The 26,167-nt window shown below is 40.5% G+C and overlaps 1 protein-coding gene, 1 long non-coding RNA gene and 1 other non-coding gene across 4 annotated transcripts in view; 2 read left to right on the top strand and 1 right to left on the bottom strand.

Annotated features, from left to right (window-relative positions):
• Positions 1 to 26,167, bottom strand: part of MYO1E (myosin IE) — a 214,992-nt gene that overhangs the window by 167,057 nt on the left and 21,768 nt on the right. The window lies entirely within an intron of this gene.
• On the top strand, positions 7,989 to 8,095 carry LOC114115969 (U6 spliceosomal RNA). Its single transcript, XR_003590069.1, has one exon. It is a non-coding gene; the product is annotated as a U6 spliceosomal RNA (small nuclear RNA).
• The window catches only part of LOC132660039 (uncharacterized), a 32,630-nt gene continuing 18,431 nt past the window's right edge, over positions 11,969 to 26,167 (top strand). The window contains exon 1 of the long non-coding RNA XR_009601205.1: positions 11,969 to 22,635. This is a non-coding gene — a long non-coding RNA (uncharacterized LOC132660039). The remainder of the gene's footprint in view (positions 22,636 to 26,167) is intronic.

The following is a 26,167-nucleotide window of genomic DNA, read 5'->3' as shown; positions in this document are numbered from 1 at the left end:
CCTACAGGATTAAGTAGTAGGGCATGCAAACATCCAAGAAATGGAGTAAATACTAGATTGTTTATGACCATATATTCAAGAAAACAAAGGCAGAGATATAGGACACACTTAAATTCTGTGAGAGGGCACCATTATCCCCATTTACAGATGTGAGAGTTGGACTATAAAGAAAGCTGAGCACTGAAGAATTGATGCTTTTGAACTGCGGTGTTGGAGAAGACTCTTGAGAGTCCCTTGGACTGCAAGGAGATCAAACCAGTCAATCCTAAAGGAAATCAGTCCTGAATGTTCATTGGAAGGACTGATACTGAAGCTGAAACTCCAATACTTTGGCCACCTGACATGAAGAACTGATTCACCGGAAAAGACCCTGATGCTGGGAAAGGTGGAAGGCAAGAGGAGAAGGGGACGACAGAGGATGAGATGGTTGGGTGGTATCACCGACTCAATGGACATGAGTATGAGCAAGCTCCAGGAGTTAGTGATGGACAGGGAAGCGTGGCAAGCTGCAGTCCATGGGGTCGCAAAGAGTCAGACACGACTGAGCGATTGAACTGAACTGACAGATGAAGAAACTAGCTCAGACAGATTAAGCAACTTTGCACATAGGGCAGATCAGGATCCAAACCCAGCACTGTGCTAACACCACAGCTGCTTCATCAAGGTTCCATCAGCAGACGGTAAGGAGGGACTCAAAATGACATTTAAATATGAAGCTAAGATAAGTAATAATAAGAATGAGAATATTATCAATAATGACTATAATAACTAACATTTACTGAGTGCTCAGTATTAATTTATTCATCAGATATTTACTGAACTCCTACTGTGTGCCAGGCACTGCTATAGGCATTGGGAATACGGCTTCCCCAGGGAGCTTGCATTCTAGTGGAGGAAACCTCAGGCCAAATGGCACGAGTTATTCCTTTTAACCCTCAAACAACACTGTGATGTACATACTGTCATAACCTCCTTCAGTGAGGGAACCAGACAGACCCACCCACTGTGCCATAGTTAGAAAGTGAGGTGGAGCGAGAGGGAGAGCTCCCTGGAATCTTATTACCAGTCCAATTCATTAGATACCCCAATAGCAACCCTACATATGCACAGTTAGAAGAAAATGGACCAAAGGATATAAATATCTGGGGTAGCTCCAAACCAAAAGAGATTTTGACATCTGTTCAAAAGAGCTGCAGAAACACTTTGAAGGACATCCTAGGACATCTGCAAATCAGAGGGAGGAGGAAGCCCACCCAAACTTTCCCACAGTCTAGTGTTCCTTCCAAGTTCATGGCATCACATGACTCGATATGGAAACTGCCAGCTGTCAAGCACTAGACAGGCCTCCTTCCTGTATAACCAAGGCCTTTTGATTCTATCTTAAGGTCTTTAAAAGAGCAAACCACAGTCATTCCGTCTCTTCCCAGAACACTCTCCTGATTAATGAGATCAAATGCAGCACAGACAGGCAGGACTGGTATTTCAAACATGTAACACTGGAATGCAGATTAATAATTTACTAATGATGCTAAACAAATATTGTTCATGGGGGGAACATACCCTCCCTTTCAAATGGGAAGTTTGTTAGAATACCTCCGTACTTTAAAAAGCACACTCCCCAAAATAACCGTCTTGAATTCAATATTTATTCATGCCAATGGTTCGTTTTTGAGGAATTAATCATTCCCAGCTTCAATATTCTGTTTCAGCAGAAAGTTCACTTTAGTTTGCATGTGGATTCCTGCACTCTTTGCCCAAATAAATTAATACATATTCCAGAGTCTGGGTCTGCGATCAATGAAAAACCACAGTAAATTCCTAAGCAGTAATAGATATTCCACATGGCTTGAAATGGTTGCAGTAGAATTCTTTTTTTAAGGTTAAGAATCAAAGAACTGTAATTGAAGATCTTAAAAATCAAGCAGTGGTGGCTTCTTTCTCAAGGTATCTGATGCTGACTTCAAGGATCATTTAAGGTTAACTTTTCTCTCTCGTCCCTTTTCCACTCTTCCTTTTACCAGTTTCTGGCTGAATAGTATATAGCTGGCCTTAGGTCCATGGCCTTAATTTAAAATGACACTGCAGCATGAAAAATGCTAGGCTAAGCACGTGGAAAAGTAAATGCTTGAGAAAAGTAAATATTCCTAAAATCCATAGCCAGGCCTTACACACTCGGGGGTTAGGGGTGCTGACCCCTGCACAGTCAAAAAATCCACATACAACTTTTCACTCCCTCCCTCAACCCCATCAAATTAACTGGGAGTAGCCTACTGTTGACTGGAAGCCTTACCTGTTACCCATAAACAGTGGATTAACACTGGCTACAAAATTATTACAATAGTACAGCCTATGCTACAGTTAATTTTATGCAGTTATGATTGAATATAGCATCTTTTTTACATTTCTCTCAAGTGCACATGGCACATGTATGGTCTGTAAGTGTGTGCATAAATTTTGATAAATTTTAACTTTTTCTAATAGATTCATGTATATTTTATCATAGTAAATGATATAATAGACTATTACCTATATTTTATGCCTTTATGACATACCTGACTTAAAAAAAAAATTTTTTTTTGAAATTTATGGGCTAGGTAGTTCATCTGCAAACTTTTTCAAATTGTCACAAATCTCAAAATAATGTTTCCAATATATATATTAATGGAAAATATATATACATTTCACATACTGTAAATGAACCCATGCAGTTCAAACCCATTTTGTCCAAGGGTCAAATGTATAGTGTAAATACTGTTATAGTCTTTTGCAGGTAAGTTCCTAAAAAAATTCTGAGTCAATGTTAGGATATTTATAAATTAATACCCAAATTAATAAATGAATTGTGTTTAACGTTATAAGTGCATCTGTTCTATCTTTATGGAAATGTACAGAACAGGGGTCAGCAAATTTCAAGATGTGAGTCAAATGGCTCACTGCTCATCTTTGTAAATAAAGTTTTATTAGAACATAGTCACACTCATTCATGTGTATAGTCTCTATGGCTGATTTCATGTACAGTGGCAGATTTGAGAAGCTGTGACTGAGACCATGCTGCTGCTAAGTCACTGCAGTCGTGTCCAACTCTGTGCGACCCCATAGAGGGCAGGGCATCAGGATCCCCCGTCCCTGGGATTCTCCAGGCAAGAACACTGGAGTGGATTGCCATTTCCTTCTCCAATGCATGAAAGTGAAAGGTGAAAGTGAAGTCGCTCAGACGTGTGCGACTCAGCGACCCCATGGACTGCAGCCTACCAGGCTCCTCCAACCATGGGATTTTCCAGGCAAGAGTACTGGAGTGGGGTGCCATTGCCTTCTCCGACAGAGACCATATTGTTTACCATAATATTTATTAGCTGACTCTTTAAAGAAGTTTGTTGGCTATCATAGAAGAACAAATTGAAATCCAAATCCCAAAAGGAAAATCCCAAAGGTATGAGTGCAGCCTTGCACAGTCCACCATGGTGCTCAGTATGTTGTAGAAGCGCTGTGGGGAGACAAATATCTGGAGAAGTGGCATGCCTGTTATATCACAACCACCTTTCATTTTAAACTCCAGTCCACAATTAATAGAAGCACATCCCTAAACTAAGGGAAGAACTCTGATATGTGTAATTAGAGGTCAGCATGTCTGAAGAGGAGTGCCTTAGAACCCAGTGATGACCCCTATATTTTAGGATGAGATGAAGGAGAGGGTACAGTCTATACAAATGGCATGAAAAAGATGGGAGAGACTTCCTCTTGGATGAATTGCAATCTATTTGATTGTCAATGTCAGCCCCAAATTGTTCCTTAATGGAAAACTATAGACACATCATTTCCTTATCCCCAAAAACACTGACCTGGAAAGAAATTTGAGTCCCAAGTTATCAATACATCATATCCTCCACAATTAGAAATTTACTTAGAGAAACAGTCAAAAAAGTTTTAAATAATCCTGTTGGAGTTAGACCTGTTGGTCATTTTCAACTTGATAAGAGTTATTTTAATCCAATCGCTTTTCTCTTCACCCACAGCTAGCTAGTTCCAGCTTTACCAGTCTATAATTTCACAGTCTCACTTCGCTACTGGCAGCTCTATTTTATTATTGAAGGATACAGTGATTCTCAAAAGAGGCAGAAGCAAACACAAAAACTAATTTTAAAGTAAGGATAACACAGGGATAATCCACATGGAATGAAGCTAAGAGCTCTCTTTCATTAGCCTAGAATCTAAGCTCTCAATAAAAAAATTAATTTAAATCAAAAAGTTCCTGTCAGCTTTACAGTACTTTAACTTTGACCTCCTTTGCCGTTTTTAGCACGCAAATAACCCTGTGACTGGAAGTAGAAGTAGACATTATTTCCATTATGCAGATGAGGAACTGTGTTCGCAGAGGGGTTAAATCACCTGCCTCAAAGTCACGGGTAAAGAATTCAAAGTCGCCTAATTGCTGCTACTTCTCATGTGAGACAGAGTGTGTGATAGGATTACAATGTGCAAGAATTGACCCAATGTAGTGGAAATGAGTTCTGGGTTTTTCTATAGCTCTAACAAACACATTTACCTTCTCAAAATCAAAAGTAAACTCAATATTCCTATTATGACTCACAGACCCAAATGACTGAACACGTTGATCCAGGACTGCCACTGATGGGTTGTCACTGGGGTGGTGATGTTCATTCTCGTTAGAATAGAGATGAGCCTGAATGGCACCAGAAGTCTAGTCATAGGTACTTCTAGTTATAGTAGCCCCTGTCCAGTAAATCCACAGCAGAACTGTCATTACCCTAATGCTAAAGTCACATAAGCTAAACTTCCCCATCACTCATGTTACCACAGCACAGAAGCGATTTCAGGAACTGCCTCTGTTGCATTCTACTGAATCCAGCCCATTTGATTGTCAAGAGTAGCTCCATGTTGTTTTTTAATCAGGTATTTCCTGTTATGTAGACAAGCCTAACCTTATCTGTCCACCCAGCCCCCACGGGCACGCGTGCCCAGTCTCTTCAGTGGTGTCCGACTCTCTGTGACCCCATGGACTGTAGCCCACCAGGCTTTTCTGTCCATGGGGTTCTCCAGGCAAGAACTCTGGAGTGAGTTGCCATGCCCTTCTCTAGAGGATCTTCCCAAATCAGGGATCGAACCCACACCTCCTGCGTCTCCTGTATTGCAGGCGGATTCTTTACTGCTGAGCCACTGGGGAAGCTCCTCTCACAACTGTACCCTAAAAAGGAGCTAAGCTGGGAAGACATATGAGTCCCCAGTTCTTTCCTTTCCATGATGACTCAGTGGTCTAATTTACCTGGACTGGCCATACATGGTAGTCTCAACAACTGAAGGACAACCTTCTAAGAAATGTCACATTTCTCTTAACTCTGAAATCCTCTTTGCCTAGCCCACATCTTGCCTTACAAGTTTCTGCTTCACCTTTCCAGCTGCATTACTATCTCCTTTCTAGCACATCCACTTACCAGTTTTCTACACTAAGACTTCCTGCTACCAAACCCACACCAACCCACACACTAGACCAATTTCCCATTGATGGCATGTCCTTCCTTCTTCCTCTGAACAATCTGGTTTCCCACTTCCTTCTAGAGGTACTCTCTTCTTGCCTTAATGCCAGCCTTTAGTTTTACTTTTTTTTTTTTCTTTATTCCTATCATGTTAGTAGTTGAAAGCTGAACCACAAGAACAACTTTAATAAATACCTTTTGGACTTCCACCATGTATCTAAGCAAACACAGAAATCAGCATATCCTCATAGAAAAGGGCTGCTTTTTCTTCCTCTGAAATCCCCTGGATATATGCCTGAGGTAATGCGGAAGAGGATAAAAGAGACTTCCTGCCTAGAGATCAATTATAAGGACTTCCCTGGTGATCCACTGGCTAAGACTCCACACTCCCAATGCAGGGGGCCCAGGTTCAATCCCTATTCAGGGAATGAGATCCCATGTGTTGCAACTAAGAGTTCACATGTCACGACTAAGACCTGGCACAGCCAAATAAATACATTTCTAAAAAAAAAAGAGAGATCAATTACACTCATCAGTTAACTGTATGGTAGAGAATATAAACTATAAAGACCCTCTCGTCCTCAAAATTTTTGTGAGCTTACAAGTAGTTAGTTTTTAGTTACTTGAAACTCTGCTCCAATAATTTCAAAGTGTTACCTTATTTTAGTAACTATTCACTTATGACCATGGCAAGCATGTAAATAGGCAAAACCTTTCTGGAAAACAATTACGAAACATCTTAAAAAAGTGCAACAGGCATGAACCAGCAAATCTTGCCTCACAGAATCTACTGAACAGGAATATTTTTTTAAAAAAAGGAGTATTAGCAGAAGCGTTTAACAAAAATGGAAATCATCTAAATGTCTGCCAATGCTGGGTATCTCTGAGCAGCAGAGAACAGCAGCAACAAGGGGAGGAACTGGTGACTGATGGTGACATTCAAGACACAACACGAGAAGTGCTAGGATAAAAAATAAATTCAAAAAGTCAAAAATTTTTAATTAATTTAAAAAAGAAATGCTAGGATAGAGAAAGGATGCCCTCACTCCATCCACATCATAAACAACAACCACACGAAGACTAGAGTCTGGGGGCTTCCCTCACGGCTCAGTGGTAAAGAACCTGCCTGTCAAAGCAGGAGACATGGGTTCGATCCCTGGTCAGGGAGGATCCCACATGCCGTGGAGCAGCTAAGTCTGTGTGCCACAGCTGTGCTCTGGAGCCCAGGAGCCTCAACTACTGACCTCAGATGCTGCAGCTACTAAAGCCCAAATACTCTAGAGACTGTGCTCCACACCAAGAGAAGCCACCACAATGAGAAGCCTGTGCACCACAACAGAATATCCCCTCCTTGCTACTTACTAAAAGTTCACATAGCAACAAAGACCCAGCCCAGCCAGAAATAAATAAATAAATAAATAACCAAAGGGCTAGAGTCTGGTGAGCTTTTCCCTATACTTCTCAGCCTTTGAAAATCAACCAACCAACCAACCAAACAAAAAAACCCATAAAATGCAATTGATTATGTGACTTGCTTATTCTTGCAGCTGCTCCCAGAATGCCTTTTCTATTTGGTGTTTTTCATTCACTCCATTCATTCATTCAACAAACTGAGCTCCTAATCTATACCAGGTGCTACACGAAGTTCTGGAGAAAAAGTGGTTAATAGAACAGACCCTCTGTCTCCCTTGGACTCATAGAGTGGCAGAACTATAAGACCTCAATGGAAGTCGGGGTCAAAGGGACCTTCACATGCCTTCACTGCTCCCTTCTATTAGCTCCTCTTGCTCACTCTCATGATGGACAGTATCATTTCAACTAAGTAATCAATGCCTTGGAGCCAAGCAACATCAATAGAATGCTCTGCTCTTCAAAGTTATGACATTTTAGATGATTTCTGAGATAAGATAGGAAACTGCTACTGAATGTCAACTTTTTCCATTACATTCCATTTTTAAGTGAATGCTTAAGATTGCTGGGAGAAATATCAATAATTTCAGATACGCAGATGACACCACCCTTATGGCAGAAAGTGAAGAAGAACTAAAGAGCCTCTTGATGAAAATAAAAGAGGAGAGTGAAAAAGTTGGCTTAAAATTCAACATTCAGAAAACTAAGATCATGACATCTGGTCCCATCACTTCATGGCAAATAGATGGGGAAACAGTGGAAACAGTGACAGACTATTCTTTGGGGCTCCTTTTAAAATCACTGCAGATGGTGAGTGAAGCCATGAAATTAAAAGATGCTTGCTCCTTGGAAGAAAAGTTATGACCAACCTAGACAGCATGTTAAAGAGCAGAGACATTACTTTACCAACAAAGGTCTGTCTAGTCAAGGCTATGGGTTTTCCAGTGGTCATGTATGGATGTGAGAGGACTATAAAGAAAGCTGAGTGCAGAAGAATTGATGCTTTTGAACTGTGGTGTTGGAGAAGACTCTTGAGAGTCCCTTGGACTGCAAGGAGATCCAAGCAGTCCATCCTAAAGGAAATCAGTGCTCGCTTCGGCAGCACATATACTAAAATTGGAACGATACAGAGAAGATTAGCATGGCCCCTGCGCAAGGATGACACGCAAATTCGTGAAGCGTTCCATATTTTTTCAATCTCTTTAACAAGTGGTGCTGGGAAAACTGGTCAACCACTTGTAAAAGAATGAAACTAGATCACTTTCTAACACCACACACAAAAATAAACTCAAAATGGATTAAAGATCTAAATGTAAGATCAGAAACTATAAAACTCCTAGAGGAGAACATAGGAAAACACTCTCAGACATAAATCACAGCAGGATCCTCTATGATCCACCTCCCAAAATTCTGGAAATAAAAGCAAAAATAAACAAATGGGATCTAATTAAAATTAAAAGCTTCTGCACAACAAAGGAAAATATAAGCAAGGTGAAAAGACAGCCTTCTGAATGGGAGAAAATAATAGCAAATGAAGCAACTGACAAACAACTAATCTCAAAAATATACAAGCAACTTCTGCAGCTCAACTCCAGAAAATAAACGACCCAATCAAAAAATGGGCCAAAGAACTAAATAGACATTTCTCCAAAGAAGACATACGGATGGCTAACAAACACATGAAAAGATGCTCAACATCACTCATTATTAGAGAAATGCAAATCAAAACCACAATGAGGTACCACTTCACACCAGTCAGAATGGCTGCGATCCAAAAATCTGCAAGCAATAAATGCTGGCGAGGGTGTGGAGAAAAGGGAACCCTCCTACACTGTTGGTGGGAATGCAAACTAGTACAGCCACTATGGAAAACAGTGTGGAGATTCCTTAAAAAATTGCAAATAGAACTACCTTATGACCCAGCAATCCCACTTCTGGGCATACACACCGAGGAAACCAGAATTGAAAGAGACACATGTACCCCAATGTTCATCGCAGCACTGTTTATAATAGCCAGGACATGGAAACAACCTAGATGTCCATCAGCAGATGAATGGATAAGAAAGCTGTGGTACATATACACAATGGAGTATTACTCAGCCGTTAAAAGAATTCATTTGAATCAGTTCTGATGAGATGGATGAAACTGGAGCCGATTATACTGAGTGAAGTAAGCCAGAAAGAAAAACACCAATACAGTATACTAACACATATATATGGAATTTAGGAAGATGGCAATGACGACCCTGTATGCAAGACAGGAAAGAGACACAGATGTGTATAACGGACTTTTGGACTCAGAGGGAGAGGAGAGGTGGGATGATTTGGGAGAATGACATTCTAACATGTATACTATCATGTGAATTGAATCACCAGTATATGTCTGACGCAGGATGCAGCATGCTTGGGGCTGGTGCATGGGGATGACCCAGAAAGATGTTATGGGGAGGGAGGTGGGAGGGGGTTCATGTTTGGGAATGCATGTAAGAATTAAAGATTTTGAAATTTAAAAAATAAAAAAACTAAACATAAAAAAATAAATAAATAAATAAAGGAAATCAGCCCTGAATATTCACTGGAAGGACTGATGCTGAAGCTGAAACTTTAATACTTTGGCCACCTGATGCAAAGAACTGACTCATTTGAAAAGACCCTGATGCTGGGAAAGATTGAAGGTGAGAGGAGAAGGGGACGACAGAGGATGAGATGGTTGGATGGCAGAACCGACTTAACGGACATGAGTTTGAGTAAACTCTGGGAACTGATGATGGACAGGGAGGCCTGGTGTGCTGCAGTCCATGGGGTTGCAGAGTCGGCCACGACTGAGCGACTGAACTGAACTGAATAGCACTTTTTTCCTGTTGGTCACATAGCGGCAGAAACTGCTTCAGGCCCAAAGCAGAATCAGATGGTAGCAATAAAGCTGCTACCAACTTCATCCAAATATTCTCCAAAGCCTGTTAGGGCTCTGTAAGTTGACTAGACAAAAAATCACTTGGCAAAGGCAGCAGCCCTTTCTCCTCACACTGCCAGGTCTTTTTGGCCCAGCTGGCAAGGTCAAGAATAGCAGGGAATCTGACAGAAACTTGCCCACTCTTTAACCTTGCCTATTAGAATTATTGACTCATCAGGCTGGCACAAATAACTCCATCATCATTTTGCTCTAGCCACCCATACATGTTATCTATGGGTTATACTTTCAGAAACCTGGAAATTACTAAGCAGACATAGGAAGTTTATTTGCAAAAAAACACATCTATCAACACCTCCCAGCTGTGAACACTGCTGAGGAAGTCTTAACACATCTACTAGTGTAAAGATTTAACCATCTTTAATATCTCTTATAAGAAAAATACAATACAAAGAGAATATTCACACCACAATGGCCAAACTACAAAAGAGAGAGAGAGAAAAAAAAAGGCACTTACGTAGGACACAAGTCTACTCAGAATAACCTTTATTCATTCCTTGCCTGGCTCATGGCTTTATACTTTTGTTATTAAACAAAGTACTTTATACTTTTGTTATTAAGCAAAGTATTTCTTTTTTAAATTTGATGTCAAAATTTAAAAAGAAAGAACAACAAGATGTAGCACACCTTGGTAGACATAGGTACTATTCTTTCTTTGTAGTGAGCAGGTGGACTGTGAAGAGTTTGTTGAAATTACTTGAAACCATTTTCAGACACTTCACTGGCCAGCACGAACCGCTGCAGTTTGAGGTGGGATCTGCCAAATACCATCAGAACACAAGATTTTAGGGATTGTGAAAGAAGCAAGTGATGATTCAGTGGCCACATCAGGAAAGCATGTTTTTTGCATCAATTGACCTGTGTGGAATATGAATAATAGAAAATCCACTTAGTTTTGAAAGTGGGCTGCTTTTTACTGCAGTCCCATCCACATGCCACATGATGATCAGGGCTGCAGAACTAGATGACACCCAATCAGGCTTGCTTTCAGATCTTTTTGAAGTCCAGCACCTGTTTTTCCTGGCTACTTGGAGGCTAGGATGGATTTGCACTTAAAACTATCACACTCCATGCCCCAGAGCACAGCCACAGGTCAACAGCCTGAGTATTTATTTACTAACAAACTTTTGGCCAGTATAATGGGGGGGGGGGACTAATAAATGTGAATGACTTGAGAATGTGGGGGGAAAAGTTCATCATTTGAAATGATGTATGGCCCTACTTTATGGGGAGGAATGTTCCAAGTTGTCATCTAAAATATATGCAGTGCTCTCTGCACACAGGCTTGCAGTGTCTTCTCAGGGGAAAATCTGGTTCTGTGGTGTGGGAATCTCACTGATGACACAGAAGGATCAGTCCTGCAGTGACTTCTATTTGCTATTCCTCTTTCCAACTACATCCAGCACATACCAAAAGAAAAAGCAAATCCTGAAGCTCTTTCTTGGATTGAAAAAAAAAAAAACAAAACAACTGTTCAATGTTTACTTATATCCTTTAAAATCTAGATCTGGGAATGCCGTGACAAATGTCTTTTATTTTAAAATATGTGTCTTAATAAGACTTGAATTTTGGACACATGTTGGACCATCTGGAAAATTCTCTGGTACCTTCAGTAATTCATATAGCATATTTCCTAAGAACGCTCCTGTTTTAAAGCAAATCCATGCTTATAAAATCCTTACAATTATTAAATTTTTTTACAACTTACAATATACTTCCAGATACTTTGATTTGACTTTTACAACAACTCTAGAAAATGATTTATTATTATGAATACTATGAACATTTCTACTTTACAGATGTGAAAACTGAGGAAATTGCTCTAAGATTACAAGAGCCAGGCTCCCAACTATAGATTTCCACCTAATAGTTTGTCTAACCAAATCTAGTTTGCTAGAGATATGAAAAATAAGATACACAAAGGTAAGCAGTTATGACGAAACCAGCTTTATTCAGCAAAGGGTTGTATTATCCATATCTACAGATGGTGATCTTGATGATGGTTTTTCTAAACATGAACATCCATCAGTACCATTTTTATAATGTAAAGCACATGGTTTCATTCTGCTCTTTCACATTTGGCAGAAAATAGAGCTTTAGCCTGCTGTACCAGACTTAAAGAACATCAACTACCATAATCCAAAATATCTTGCTCATAAAGTTCTTAGAGAACAAGGTAAAACCTAAGCTTAGAAACATCTTCATTCAAGTAGTAAGGCAAATAAATCACTTACTCTCCTTACATTTCTCCATCCATGATGTGGGTAATATGGTTAAATCACACTAGCTTTTCCCCTCCTACTCAACTGAGAAATGTCACCCAAGAGAGTAAATTAATCAAATTAAGTCCTTCTGAAGGAAGTGCTGCTGTGTGATTTTGCAGATTCAGTTACTAGGTGCAACTAAAGGGGCCTCTGGCAACCACTGCATTGTGAGGTGAAGCAATAGAATAAAGTCTGGGGGAACAAACTTAGGAGATGATTTAGGAATTTGTAGCCTTGTTTATTTACATCTGAGTTTCTATCTTCACTAACAGAATTTTCTCTTTTTTAACAGTAGCCATGTAAACTAGGTCAGTGTCAAAACTTTCCTTTCGCTTCAAAGAGGAGTTGAAATGTACTCGGCACACAGTCCATTCCCGACTCCCAGGTCGGTGCCCAGCAAACTTTCTTTTTCAACCTGTCGGTCAGTGAGAGGACTGACTGTATTAAATCTCAGATGGCAAAGACACACCATCTGCTGAATTATGAAGTGGGAATTGGGAAACGGAAAATTGTTCCCTCTCTATTTTCAGAACCCTCTCTCGAAGCACGTTCCAAAAGACACTGGGCCAACTCTGCTCCTGGGTTGTGCTCGGCTCCCACCGAGCCTGCTGACCAGAGAAAGGCAACAGGGGAGCTTCAATCCCTCCTAACCTGTAACCACGTCCCTCTAGCAGGAGGTCTATGTGTGTATGCTCACTCACTTTAGTCACATCCAACTCTTTTCAACCCCATGGGCTGTACCCCATCAGGCTCCTCTGTCCATGGGATTCCCCAGGCAAGAATACTGGAGTGGGTTGCCATGCCCTTCTCCAGGAGATCTTCCCAATCCGGGAATTAAACCCACGTCTCCTGCAGCTCTTGCACTGTAGGCAGATTCTTTACAGCTGAGCCACTGGGGAAGCCCAGTAGAAGGGGGAAGGTCCCCCAAAGTCCTGTGGCTACAAACTTAGGATGCCAAAGAAAAGCCATGTAAAAGGACCAACGCCAGGAGTGAAGCTATGAAAATCTCATCAGCATTTTTATTCCAGTTACTCTATTAATTCACCTGTGGTTTTCCTCTATATTGTGTCTGTTGACACTGTCACTACGTTCACCCATTCTTCTCCTGGGTTGGGTAATCATCTTTATGATCATGACCTTGAACTCTTTATTGGGTAGACTGCTTATCTCCACTTTTGTATCCCACTGTTTGGAACATAACTACTCCATCTCCTCATAGTGCCCAGTTCTCAGTGTTTCTCTCTCAAGGGCAGGTCAGTCAGTTGTGTCTGGATCTTGGAGGAGTGGCCAGATACAGGGGCCCAGCAGCACTCTCTCCTCTAGTCACCAAAGCCATATGTTTTTGGGGTGCTCCCTGCATGGACTCGGTGGGCCCTTCTGTTGTGGTGGGGTAACTACTCTGGGTGCACTGTTGGCAGGCTGACCTCTGGCCAGCTGGCTCCTAGGCTTTGGGGCATAAAGGAGGGTGGGGGAGCTCTCAGGGTATGCAGCACATCTTTTGCATTTATTTGGTTGCACCGGATCTTAGTTGCAGCACGTGGAATCTTTGGGCTCAGTCATGGCCTGTGGACTCTTGGCTGTGGCAGGTGGGATCTAGTTCCCTAACTGGGGATCAAACCTGGGCTCTCTGCACTGGGAGTGCAGCATTTTAGCCACTGGATCACCCAATAATAAGGACAACACGCTGTTTTTAAAATGCCAATGGCATTTTATACATCTTAAACTAGCAATAATGGGCACTACACTCAACTCCCATTTTATCACTCCTTGCTAGACCAAAATCTTCTGGGGTTGTCCCCTCCAGTGGGTCTAATGAGTGTTTGTGAATTAATTGTGCTCCAACATAGATTTTATGCGTAATAAGAGACATTTGTTCCCCTGTGACTGATTCTCTAACCAAATGTTCAACTGACTTTCTGGTTCCCAAGTGCAGTCAGAGATAGAAAGTAACTGGGTTACTTGAGGTGGAAAATCTTTGACAAGACCTATTCTGTGCTGCGGGCTTGGTGTTTCTCAAGTTGTAATGCTTTTCTTTGACCTCTAGGCCAATGCCTCTTCCAACAGACACTGTAGGGCGGGCCTAGGGACTTTAGGCTCCCTTCCCAGGCATTCCTTATTTTGATTCATCTATTTTTCTCTTTGCCTCTCCAGGCAACTTCCTGGTCAGCATCCAGGATTTTTTCCTCCCTTAAAATATGTTCACCTGGAGAAAGATGAAATTTGAATATAGAGCAACCAAAATAAAGATGTGCATAATGGAATTCAGTGTATGGTATTTACATTAGTTGAGTGGGAATAAATGTACTTGGACTTGCAGAGTATCTTTTTTCAAAAGGAAAAAGAGGTCATTGCTATATACTTCAGAACAAGGAAAGCACCAAACTCAGTCCCAAGGACACACAGAGGTGAACACAGAAGCCTGAGGAGCAAGGCGGAAGGGCAGGGAGAGGTGGACAGGGCTAAGTGGAAACATGAGAAGAGAGGGCTTCCCTTGCCTTCACATGTCACTCAGAGGCCTTCTCTGTTAAGAATCTGAAAAATCCAGCCTAATATTGAAATTAAGGAATGCAAATCTTTCACATAAAACCTGTTTCATTGAGGTTTAGTTCTCTAAAATGCTGTGTGCTTGTTGCATTTTCTCTGGATAGCCTACTTTCTGTGTACCATTGAAGGGAGGAGGAAAATTCCCAAGACAGGAAAAGGTCAGACTTTGGGTGGGTCTCTATGACCTCAACGCACTGCTTTTTTACAGTGTAGCATCAAATGAAAGGAGAAGATAATATATTTATAATCATCTTTGCAAATAACTGCCCTTTTCGTACTTCTTTCTTCTAATTTACTTGGACACTTTAAGCTAAAATTAAAGCTAATTTTATACTGTTTAATTTTTATTTGGGGACAAGAATCAAGGGAGTGTATCAGAAAAGTCTTAAAGGAGCATAATATTTAGACTCAATAGATACTAGCAGCCCTGACAGCAGCCAGTTAATAGGCAAAAAGAATCACCAGGCATGAAAGAATCAAGAACACAAACTAGCATATCATTTTTAATCTGTTTTCATACTGAAGAGCTATGACCACAGCCTGCAAAATAATTTGAAGTAATTTATTTGGGGGGAAAAGGAAATTTCTAAAATGTCTAACTTTTCATGAAGGACAATCAAGAAAACAGAAAAAAGTCTGTACTACCCAGGGCAATCTAGAGTCAATGCAATCATTATCAAAATACTAATGACATTTTTCACAGAACTAGAAGAATTCTGAAATCCATATAGAAACACAAAATATTCTGAGTAGCCAGAGCAATCTTGAGAAAGAAGAAGAGAGTTGGGGGTATCAAGCTCCCTGACTTCAGGCCATTACTATATGGTATATATGGTACTGGCACAAAAACAGACACACAGATCAATGGAATAGAGTAGAAAGCCTAGAAATAAACCTCTGCATTTATGGCTCATTAATCTAAGTAAAGGGAGGCAAGAATACACAATAGGGAAAAACAGTCTTTTCAATAAGTGGTACTGGGAAAACTGGACAGCTATGCGTAAAAGCATGTAATTAGAACATTTTCTCACATCATATACAAAAATAAACTCAAAATGGGTTTAAATACCTAAATATAAGAACAGAAACCATTCAACTCCTAGAAGAAATTATAGGCAGAACACCCTCTGACATATATCATAGAAATATTTTGGGGGATCTGTCTCCTAAGGCAAAAGAAACAAAAGCAAGAATAAACAAATGGAACCTAATTAAACTTAAAAGCTTTTGCATAGCAAAGGAAGCCATAAGCAAAACGAAAAGACAAAACTGCAGACTGAGAGAAAACATTTGCAAAATGAAACAACCAATAAGGGGTGAACATTCAAAACATAAACAGCTCATACAACTCAATATCGAAAAAGCAGACAACCTGACTTAAAAAATGGGCTGATCTGAATGGACATTTTTCCAAAGAAGATATACAGGTGGCCAACAGGCACACGAAAAGATGCTCAACATTGCTAATCAGAGAAATGCAAATTAAACCACAATGAAATGTCATCTCACACCTATCAGAATGGCTATCATCAAAAAGACCACAAATAACAAATGTTGGAGAGGATGTGGAGAAAGAGGGAACCTAGTACTCTGTTGATGGGAATGTAAATTGGTGCAGCCACTATGGAAATCAGAACAGAGTAATTCTACTCCTGGATATTTATCCCAAGAAAATGAAAACATTAAATCGAAAAGCTACATGCACTTCGACGTTCACAGAGCACTGTTTACAGCAGCCAAGGCATGGAAGCAGCCTGAGCATCCATCAACAGATGAACAGATAGAGATGCGGTATATATATGGAATATTGCTCAGCCATAAAGAAAGAATGAAATTTGTTCTTTTGGCAACGACATAGATCGGCCTGATGGAGATGATGCTTAGTGAAATAAGTCAGATAGGGAAAGACAAATACTGTATGTCCTCACTTATACGCAGAATCTAAAAAATAAAACCAACATGAATACAACAAACAGATACACAGACACAGGCAGCAAACTAATGGCTACCGAAGGAGAGGGGGAAGGAGGCGGGACAAACTGGCGCAGGGGACTAGGAGGTACAAATTACTATGGATAAGACAAGCAAGTTATCCGCATACATTATACAACACAAGGAATACAGCCAATATTTTATCAGTTCAGTTCAGTCGCACAGTCGTGTCAGACTCTTTGCAACCCCATGAATCGCAGCACGCCAGGCCTCTCTGTCCATCACCAACTCCTGGAGTTCACTCAGACTCACGTCCATCGAGTCAGTGATGCCATCCAGCCATCTCATCCTCGGTCGTCCCCTTCTCCTCCTGCCCCCAATCCCTCTCAGCATCAGAGTCTTTTCCAATGAGTCAACTCTTTGCATGAGGTGGCCAAAGTACTGGAGCTTCCGCTTTAGCATCATTCCTTCCAAAGAACACCCAGGACGGATCAACTTCATATAGACTATAATCTATGCAAATTTTGAACCACTACTTTGTACTCCTGAAACTAATATTACATTGTAAATCAACTGTACCTCCATTACATTTTTTAAATACAAAAATTAAAAGTGAAAAAAATTTAAAAGAGGCTTAATTAAGTGGACAGATGAGACACCTCTTCCCCATAAAGAGGGGAGTTTAGAAGCCACAATGCATTATTAAATGTGTTTAGTCCATTGGAAGCGCTTTCCCTAAAGCAATCAGGGAATGGTACTCAAAAATGCAGTATTTGGATTTTAAAAAAACCTAAGCAGGACACATGTGTGTATGCTCAGTTGCCTCAGTTGTGTCTGATTCTGATTCTTTGCAACTCTATGGGTTGTAGCCCGCCAGGCTCATCTGTCCATGGGATCCTTCAGGCAAGGATACTGGAGTGGGTTGACATGCCCTCCTCCAGGGGATCTTCCCCGACCCAAGGATCAAACCCAAGTCTCTTGGGTCTCCTGCATTGGCAGGCGGTTCTTTACCACTAGCCCACCTGGAAAGCCCAAGCAGAGCACAGAACTTTGCAAAAGAACAGTAGCATTTAAAAAGGCAAAAATAAACAGAACTAGATCTGACTAATGGCACCCCACTCTAGTACTTTTGCCTGGAAAATCCCATGGACAGAGGAGCCTGGTGGGCTGCAGTCCCTGGGGTCAAAAAGAGTCAGACACAACTGAGTGACTTCACTTTCACTTTTCACTTTCCTGCATTGGAGAAGGAAATGGCAACCCACTCCAGTGTTCTTGTCTGGAGAATCCCAGGGACAGGGGAGCCTGGTGGGCTGCCCTCTATGGGGTCGCAGAGAGTCGGACACGACTGAAGCGACTTAGCAGCAGCAACAGCAGCAGTTCTGACTCTTAGCACAAAGCATGTAATCTCCCTGGGATACAGCTTTCTCTTCTGAATAAGAGACAACAGAATATCCTTCAGTTGGCAAATGTGAGGTGTTTTTATTTTTTTATTTTATTGGATTATAGTTGACTTACAATGCTGTGTTACTTTCAGTTCTACAGCTAAGTGATTCAGTTATACACATATTCATTCTTTTTTCAGATTCTTTTCTCATATAAAATGAGAAGATAATCCACACAGAGCCCAGGGTGGGCAGAGGCACACCCTCACTTACTACTAATTCCCACCCTTCCTGAGGGGGCGCTATTCTGACTTTGCATAGTCAAGAAACCACCTTTCTTACAGGTGCAACCAAACTATGACCTTAAACGAAAGCATTCGGCCACTCTAACCTGTTTTCTCACCTAAAAAATGGTAGGTGTGACGTAGGTGTCTCCAAAGTATCTTCTACCTAAAAAATTCTAAAGTGGATGGCATTTATATTCACGAGTGAAACGCCTCTAGTTTTCTTTAGTGTCATCCTTGTGCAGTGTTTTTAACTGAGATTCGTTAACCCCATAGGAAAAAATTTGAAATCATTTTCTCTGCTCTGAAACTGTTTTTTAGAAAAACTGTGTATCCCTTAAAAGTGTTATAGAACTCACCAGTAAAATCATCTTGACATCTAAATTCACTTCAGTAGAGATGCACAGTATAGAAGTCTACTCAAGGATAGAATCAAAGATCCTAAATAAAATATAAGTTCCAGGAACTCTTAGTTGTCTCTGTTTTAGGAAGTCTCTAATGGTTACCTTCTCCTCCCCATAATTTTCCCAGTAATAATAAACAGGTTGTCAGTTTCCTGGACCAATTTCATTTTTTAATGCATACATTGTTTCTGTAATGATTTCCTAAACTTTCCTTTCTTATTCTTAAATTCCTAAAATGTATCCTAGCATTTAATCAATGATTTTTAAAATTTTCTGTTCCTTACAATCTTTTTTAACGTGAAGTACAGTTGACTTAAAATACAATTAGTTTCAGATGTGCAACATAGCAATTCAATATTTTTATAAATTATTTTCTCCTAACCTTTTTTAAAAAAAGAAAATCAACATTCAAAAACAAAATCTGACATTACTTATTTCACAGCAGGTGAATATAATGTGAAAATATGAAGATGAAAAAAAACACTTTCTTGTGTACACAAAATACTTACTACTTGCACATGAATCTCTTGATTCTACTACTTGTTAGAGCCCAATTGGTTAAGCATTAATTTTCAGCTTTTATCTTAATATCAGAAAATAGAATGGCCAAACTACCTTTTATTCCCTACAATACAAGATGATTGAGAAAAAACAAGGGAAGGCAAAGAGAGGCACCAGGAATGAGACTAATTATTGATAATGGGACACTATTCTCCCATGCCCTCACTTGGCAATTGGAGGGGTATTTAATTTAGCCTGTGTGGATGCTAAGGACAGATAGCATATTCACCAATTACCAGAATCCCAAGGCTTCCTAAGTGTTATTCATGGTTCAGACAAATAGCTGGATTAAAGAGTTATATTGCAGTTTTCTCTGCTTTCACATAAAACTCCCTCTAAAACTAAGACAACAACTCTGGGGGAGATGGACCAGGCTTTTTCCAGTACTGGCTTGTTTATTTTCTGAAAGCACCCCCCTCCTTTTTTTGGCCACACCCCGAAGTGTGCAGGATCTCAGTTTCCTTATCAGAGATCGAAGCTGTGAAGCAAACTGTTTACAATAGCCAGGACAGGGAAGCAACCTAGATGTCCATCAGCAGACAATGGGTAAGAAAGCTATGGTACATATACACAATGGAATATTACTCAGCTTTTAAAAAGAATGCATTTGAATCAGTTCTGATGAGGTGGATGAAACTCGAGCCTATTATACAGAGCCAAGTAAGTCAGAAAGAAAAACATCAATACAGTATATTAATGCATATATATGGAATTTAGAAAGATGGTAACAATGACCCTATATGCGAGACAGCAAAGAGACAAAGATGTAAAGAACAGACTTTTGGACTCTGTGGGAGAAGGTGAGGGTGGGATGATTTGAGTGAATAGCATTGGAACATGTATATTATCATATACATAGATAGATCGCCAGTCTAGGTTCAACACATGAGGGTGCTCAGGGCTGGTGCACTGGGATGACCCTGAGGGATGGGATGGGAGGGGGACTGGAAGGGGGGTTCAGGATGGGGAACACATGTACACCTATGGCTGATTCACGTGAATGTATGGCAAAAACCACCACAATATTGTAAAGTAATTAGCCTCCAATTAAAATAAATAAATAAATTTTTAAAGAGAGAGAGAAAAAAAGTCTTAACTGGATCACCAGGAAAGTCTTTCAAATGTAGCTAAAAATACATGGTCTTAGTACTTCCTAACACATTTGAATATCACTTTATAGTAGGCAAGACACTTTTATGTAATTAGAATTATTTGATTCCTGGAGTCTTTTTTCCTACTGAGATTCTTAGCAAAAGTTTGGCTCCTACTTCTAAATCCCTCATTCTGCTAAGCAGAATTGCAATACTTCTCTCCTCTTTTCACTTTTAACTGTGCTTTCTAGATCTTTAGGAAGAGGAAGTGCATCAATGAGCATCTGGCCACTATCAGGGATCTATTGAGAAGTACAACAGTAGGGTATATCCTGCTACCAAAACATCTGGTCCAGCTTCTTCGGCCCCTTCTGCACCCATGGGCTATGAGTCTTCAGAATGATGACCCAATGGTCCAAGCCACTCTATTAATGACAAAAAAAGAACTAAGAAAAGAGTATACTTAAGACATTGGTGGCTGGTATTTTCCTTTTTAACAACAACAACAAAAAATACATTCATTAAAAACAGAATGAACCAAATGCTACAATTCCTACTTACTCAAGTAAATGAGATTCTTATTTTAATTTTGTGGGTTGTAACATGATATCCATTAAATTATTTTTAAAAATGAAAAACAAATATTAGTATTTTTAAAAGACAATGTTATAGAAAAGATCCCATTCAAACTAGGAGCAAAAGTTATAAAATACCAATAATATGCTTAATAAAAATGTAAGGGACTTTTCTGGCAGTCCAGTTGGTAAGAATTGGTTCTTCCAATGCAGGGGATGCAGGTTCAATCCTTGCTCAGGGAACTAAGATCCCACGTGCCATGCAATATGGCCAGAAAAATTATATATTAAAAAAATGTGATAGAACCATGTATGAAAAAAAAAATAGGATTTACTGAAGGTCTTAAAAAAAACTGATGGAGATGTTCACTGTGTTTATAGATTTTAAAAGATGTGGCTATAAAAATGTTCACCTTTCCAAATTCCCTCCATAGTCTATAAAACTACAGTCTAAGTTCTAAAGAGATTTTCTTCTAGGACTTTGACATGTTGATCCTAAATTCTATCTGGAAGAGTAAATGAAGATGAATTGCCAAGAATTCATTTAAGAGGAATATAATTAGGGAGGTCTTACCCAAACAAACATGAAAACATATTCTAAAACTAGAGTAATTACATAGTCTGGTATTGGTATCTAGTTCAAGAATAGAGAAAAGGGTCAAAGGAACAGAGATGCTAGAAATAAATTATATATGTGAATTTAATATAGGATAGAGGTGGCACTTCAGAACAGAGCATGAAGATTGCATTATTTAAAAATTTATTTTTAGAACCATTAAATATCCATTGAAAAAAGTTATATGACCCCTCATGCCAGATAAGTAAATTTCAGATAACACAAGGAGTTAAACTTCAAAAATATAGAAACATTCTAGAGAAAATATGCACATGATTATCTAATTTGGGGGTAAGAAAGACAACAGGGTAAAGAACCACCACCACCACCTCCACAAAGAAAAAGACCCATTGCTTATGAATCCAGACCTCCAGTATTTTCCAGAGAGTTATAGATCAGCCACTGGGAAAGTGGAATCATCTGGAACCCTTGTGAAAACTACATTCCTGAGCCTCATCCCAAACCTGCTGGATCACCTTCCCAGGTGAATGTGATACCCCACGATATGTCAGAGGCCTCTGGTCCAGGGTACACCACCAAAGTGGAGAAGGGGAAAGAACGATTCAGGTTACAAGGCATTCACCAGGCTACAACAGCCTTGCCATCACTGAAGGCTCCCAGGTGCTGTACATACAATGGTTCCTCTTTTGTAAAGTCCCCTGGGAACTATTTTCCTTTTTAAGGAAGTCAGCTGTATTAAACAAATTTCTCCCCCATCCCCCTCCTTTCTTCACACCAAAAAAAGAGCCCCCAAGCCTCTTAATTTCAGTCATTTGCTGCAGCATGGCAAAAATACATCCTAGTCAGTTTGCTTTAGACATTGCATCAAATTACGGCACAGTTATCAATTCTTAAATATCTATTCACAGTGACTCTCAGCACTGGCTTCTTTTAGAGTCACCCAGGAAGCTTTGAAAAGTCATACAGTGCACCTGAGTTCCACCCCCAGGGAACCTCGATTTCAACTGGTCTAGGATTGACAGTTTTTAAAAAGATCCACAGGTGCTTCTTAACTGGACGGAGATCACTGGCCATGCCCAGAAACAACCCCTGCTCTCTGGAGTTCCACACCTTAATAAGACACAGAATCTTGACTACTCCAATACAAGGTAAGCTTGCTGTATGAGACAAGAGCATTCCAGGCAACGTGCCACGGATCTATGGGAGAGGAGTGTGCCCGGGAAGACTTCTTTAAGGGAATGGGATTTTGTGGAGCCTTGACCTAGAAAGTTGTCTGAGACTTGGGCAGGGAGAGGTGGCACCCAGGCAGAGGAGTAAAAAAGGATCATCAGGAACCTTATTTGGTTAGTAACTACTTCATTGTCCCCCATAACTCCTCATATGAACATTTAAATATATATATATATATATATATATATATATACACACACTTATTATACCATGCATGTGTGGGTGCTAAGTCGCTTCAGTTGAGTCCAACTCTTTGCGACCCTATGGACTGTAGCCCACCAGACTCTTCTGTCCATGAGACTCTCCAGGCAAGAATACTGGAGTGGGTTGCCATTTCTTTCTCCAGGGGAATCACCCTGACCCAGGGATTGAACCCACGTCTTTTATATCTTCTGCCTTGGCAGGTAAGTTCTTTACCACTAGTGCCACTTGGGAAACTCCCTTAGTATACTATAATATTATAGTAAATACTATATGTCATATATATATACACATACACACATATACTATATACATATATATGCCTCCCTCATTATTTCTTGCAATTATTTTTGTCTTTTATAAATCTATTTTTAATTTGAGGATAATTACAATATTGTGTTGGGTTTCTACCGTACATCAACATGAGTCAGCCATAGGTATACATATATTTCCTCCCTCTTGAACTTCCCCCTCCCACCTTCCACCCCATCCCACCCCTCTACATTGTCACGAAACACTGGATTTGAGCTCCTTATGTCAGACAGCAAATTCCCGCTATTTCTTGCAATTATAATCTTCCAACTTATAAGGCTTTTGTCATGTGTATGAAATGGAAACAATCATGTGTTCATCATGCTTCTAGACAAGGCTGTACTTCCTCCTCCCAGCCTGGGGATAAAGCAGAGAAGGATGTCTTTCTCCCACCCTGGTAATGCACTTCCAACAATCCATCATGTACAAAAGGGTGAACTGAATTTATTATACTCAGAAAATTCAAACACAATAAGCCTACTTCATATTACCCAGCCAATTAGAGAGGAAGGTGATGAGACATTTTGCCAAGAACTTTTCAAACAGCCAAGCTGACCTGTCCAAATTCAACAAATACATTACTAATAAACTTCATTCTGCAATCTCTCTTCCCTGCCATTTGCTCCTCTCCAAACCAGTAGATGTCAAAGTCTGAAGTTGGGCAGAGGAAGCTGAGATGTGTCTGTTTCCCTGAAACATTTCTAACCTTACTCAATTGATCCCAATTTGGATGTATTTCCTTAACAAACTGTCTTTGAGTTACATGTTGCCTATTAAGAGACTGGAGATAAGTGGTATGGTTTCCCTAAAATCTAGTCAGCCAAGACTTGAAAAATGCTAATGTACTAACTATATTGGGGATAGTTGTCTCTAGCTTTGGGGGGAGGCGGGAGAGCCAGGAGGAGGGGTATCTAGTATCAAGCTTCAGCCTTGATAGGGTTGTGAAACTTCACATACTCTCAGGGACTGGATTCGAAGCATGCTATAATATTCAACTTTTTGGTAACAGAGTTCAAATTTGGGGCTTCCCAGGTGGCACAATGGTAAAGAATCCACCTGCCAATACAGGAGACACAAGAGACATGCATTTGATACCTGGGTCAGGAAGATCCCCCAGGGGGAGGAAATGGCAACCCACTCCAGTATTTTTGCCTGGGAAATCCCATGGACAATGGAGCCTGGCGGGCTACAGTCCATAGGGTCACAAAGGGTCAGACACAATTGAGCAACTGAGCGCACACACACGAATAGTTCATTTACAATATCGTGTTAATTTCAGATGTTATATCATATATATATATACCTAACACGTATGTATATATCTGTACTTGTTTCTCGATTTTTCGATTATAGTTTATTACAAGATATTGAACATAGTTCCCTGCACTGTACAGAAAATCCTTGTATTGGTAAAACTGCTGTATTGGTAGCGTTCATCTGTTAATCTCATACTCCCAGTTCATCCCCCAGCAACGTTCTTATTAATACTCAATGTAGGCTTCCCTGGTGGCTCAGTGGTAAAGAATTTGCCAGGAGACATGGGTTCAATCCCTGGGTCAGGAAGAGCTCCCATGCCTCGGAGCAACTAAGCTCCTGCGCAACAGCTGTTGGGCCTGTGCTCTAGAGTCCAGGAGTTGCAGCTCCTAAAGGTCACACCCCAGAGCCGTGCAACAAGAGAAGCCCCTGCAATGAGAAACCACCACAACTAGAGAGGAGCCTGTAACAAAGACTCAGCACAACCAAAAAGGAATAAGTAAAATTATGTTTTAAATAATGCTCAATGTATCACCACCAGAAAAGAGAAGAAAAACTAATCTCGTTTCCTTTTTTAAAATAAATTAAACTGAAGTAGTTGCTGTTCAGTTGCTAAGTTGTGTCCGACTCTTTGTGACCCCCAAGGACTGTAGCCCACCCTGCTCCTCTGTCCTCAGTGCCGGGAAACAATGAGGGGGAAAACACCTCTTTCCTGATCACCAGGCAGGCTCCTGCCTCTGGCTCAGGGTGGAACAAATCTACTACAGTTGCCCGAGGTGGCTCCTGAGTCACCTCCACACCCCTGCTGAGGACACACTGAGTCATGGTGGCATTAACTGCTAGGAGCATACTTGAAGTATGCAAACTGGAGTTTTAAGAACTGAGCAGAAGAAAAAGAAGGGACATAAAACTCAAAAAAGGACCAAGTTCATAGCATCCATCAGTCAAAAAACCACAGACGACAGAAAGAGAAACTAACTAGGTGATACCGTCTCTGCCCCCACGGATCCTAGGCATTCCTTCCCGGGAGACATGCCTGATGCGCAAGCAACCATAATACTCCACAGAAGTGCTATGGAAAAGCTGTGAAGGAGCAGGGAATGAGGAGGGCACACAGGAACACAAAAGCCCAAAGGGAAAGATGGGAAATTCTGAGTGGTTCTGTTGTTGTTTAGTTGCCAAGTCACGCCAAACTCTGCGACCCCATGGACTGTAGCCCACCAGACTCCTCTGTCCATGCGATGGTCAAGCAAGAATACAAGAGTTGCGACTTCCTTCTCCAGGAGATCTTCCTGATCTGGGGATCAAACCCACATCTCCTGCATCAGCAGGGGGATTCTTTACTACTCAGCTACCAGGGAAGCCCCTCTGAGGTGTATAAAGAAACATAAACCATTTCTGATCTCAACAGGCTTATAGTCTCTCTGGAAAGTATGACTCATATACACACAGATAGCAATGCAGGATAACATATTATTAAGTACCAAATAAAATAAATAACTCCAAGACTTGGGCGAGGACGAGAAGGAGTGATACTGGTGAGTCAAATCAAAGGTTTTCCAGGAAATGAGACTTTATTTGGACCTCAAAGTTTTTGATAAATGACAAGAAAGGGAAAGGAAGTCCAGTCATGGAAACTGGCCTGACCAAGGAGTATATTCCAGCCAGGCTATACAATATGGA

This window comes from Ovis aries, chromosome 7, assembly GCF_016772045.2.
Source record: "Ovis aries strain OAR_USU_Benz2616 breed Rambouillet chromosome 7, ARS-UI_Ramb_v3.0, whole genome shotgun sequence".
NCBI lineage: Eukaryota > Metazoa > Chordata > Mammalia > Artiodactyla > Bovidae > Ovis > Ovis aries.
Note: the sequence above shows the minus strand (reverse complement) of the source record. Positions and strands in the feature narration are given on the sequence as shown.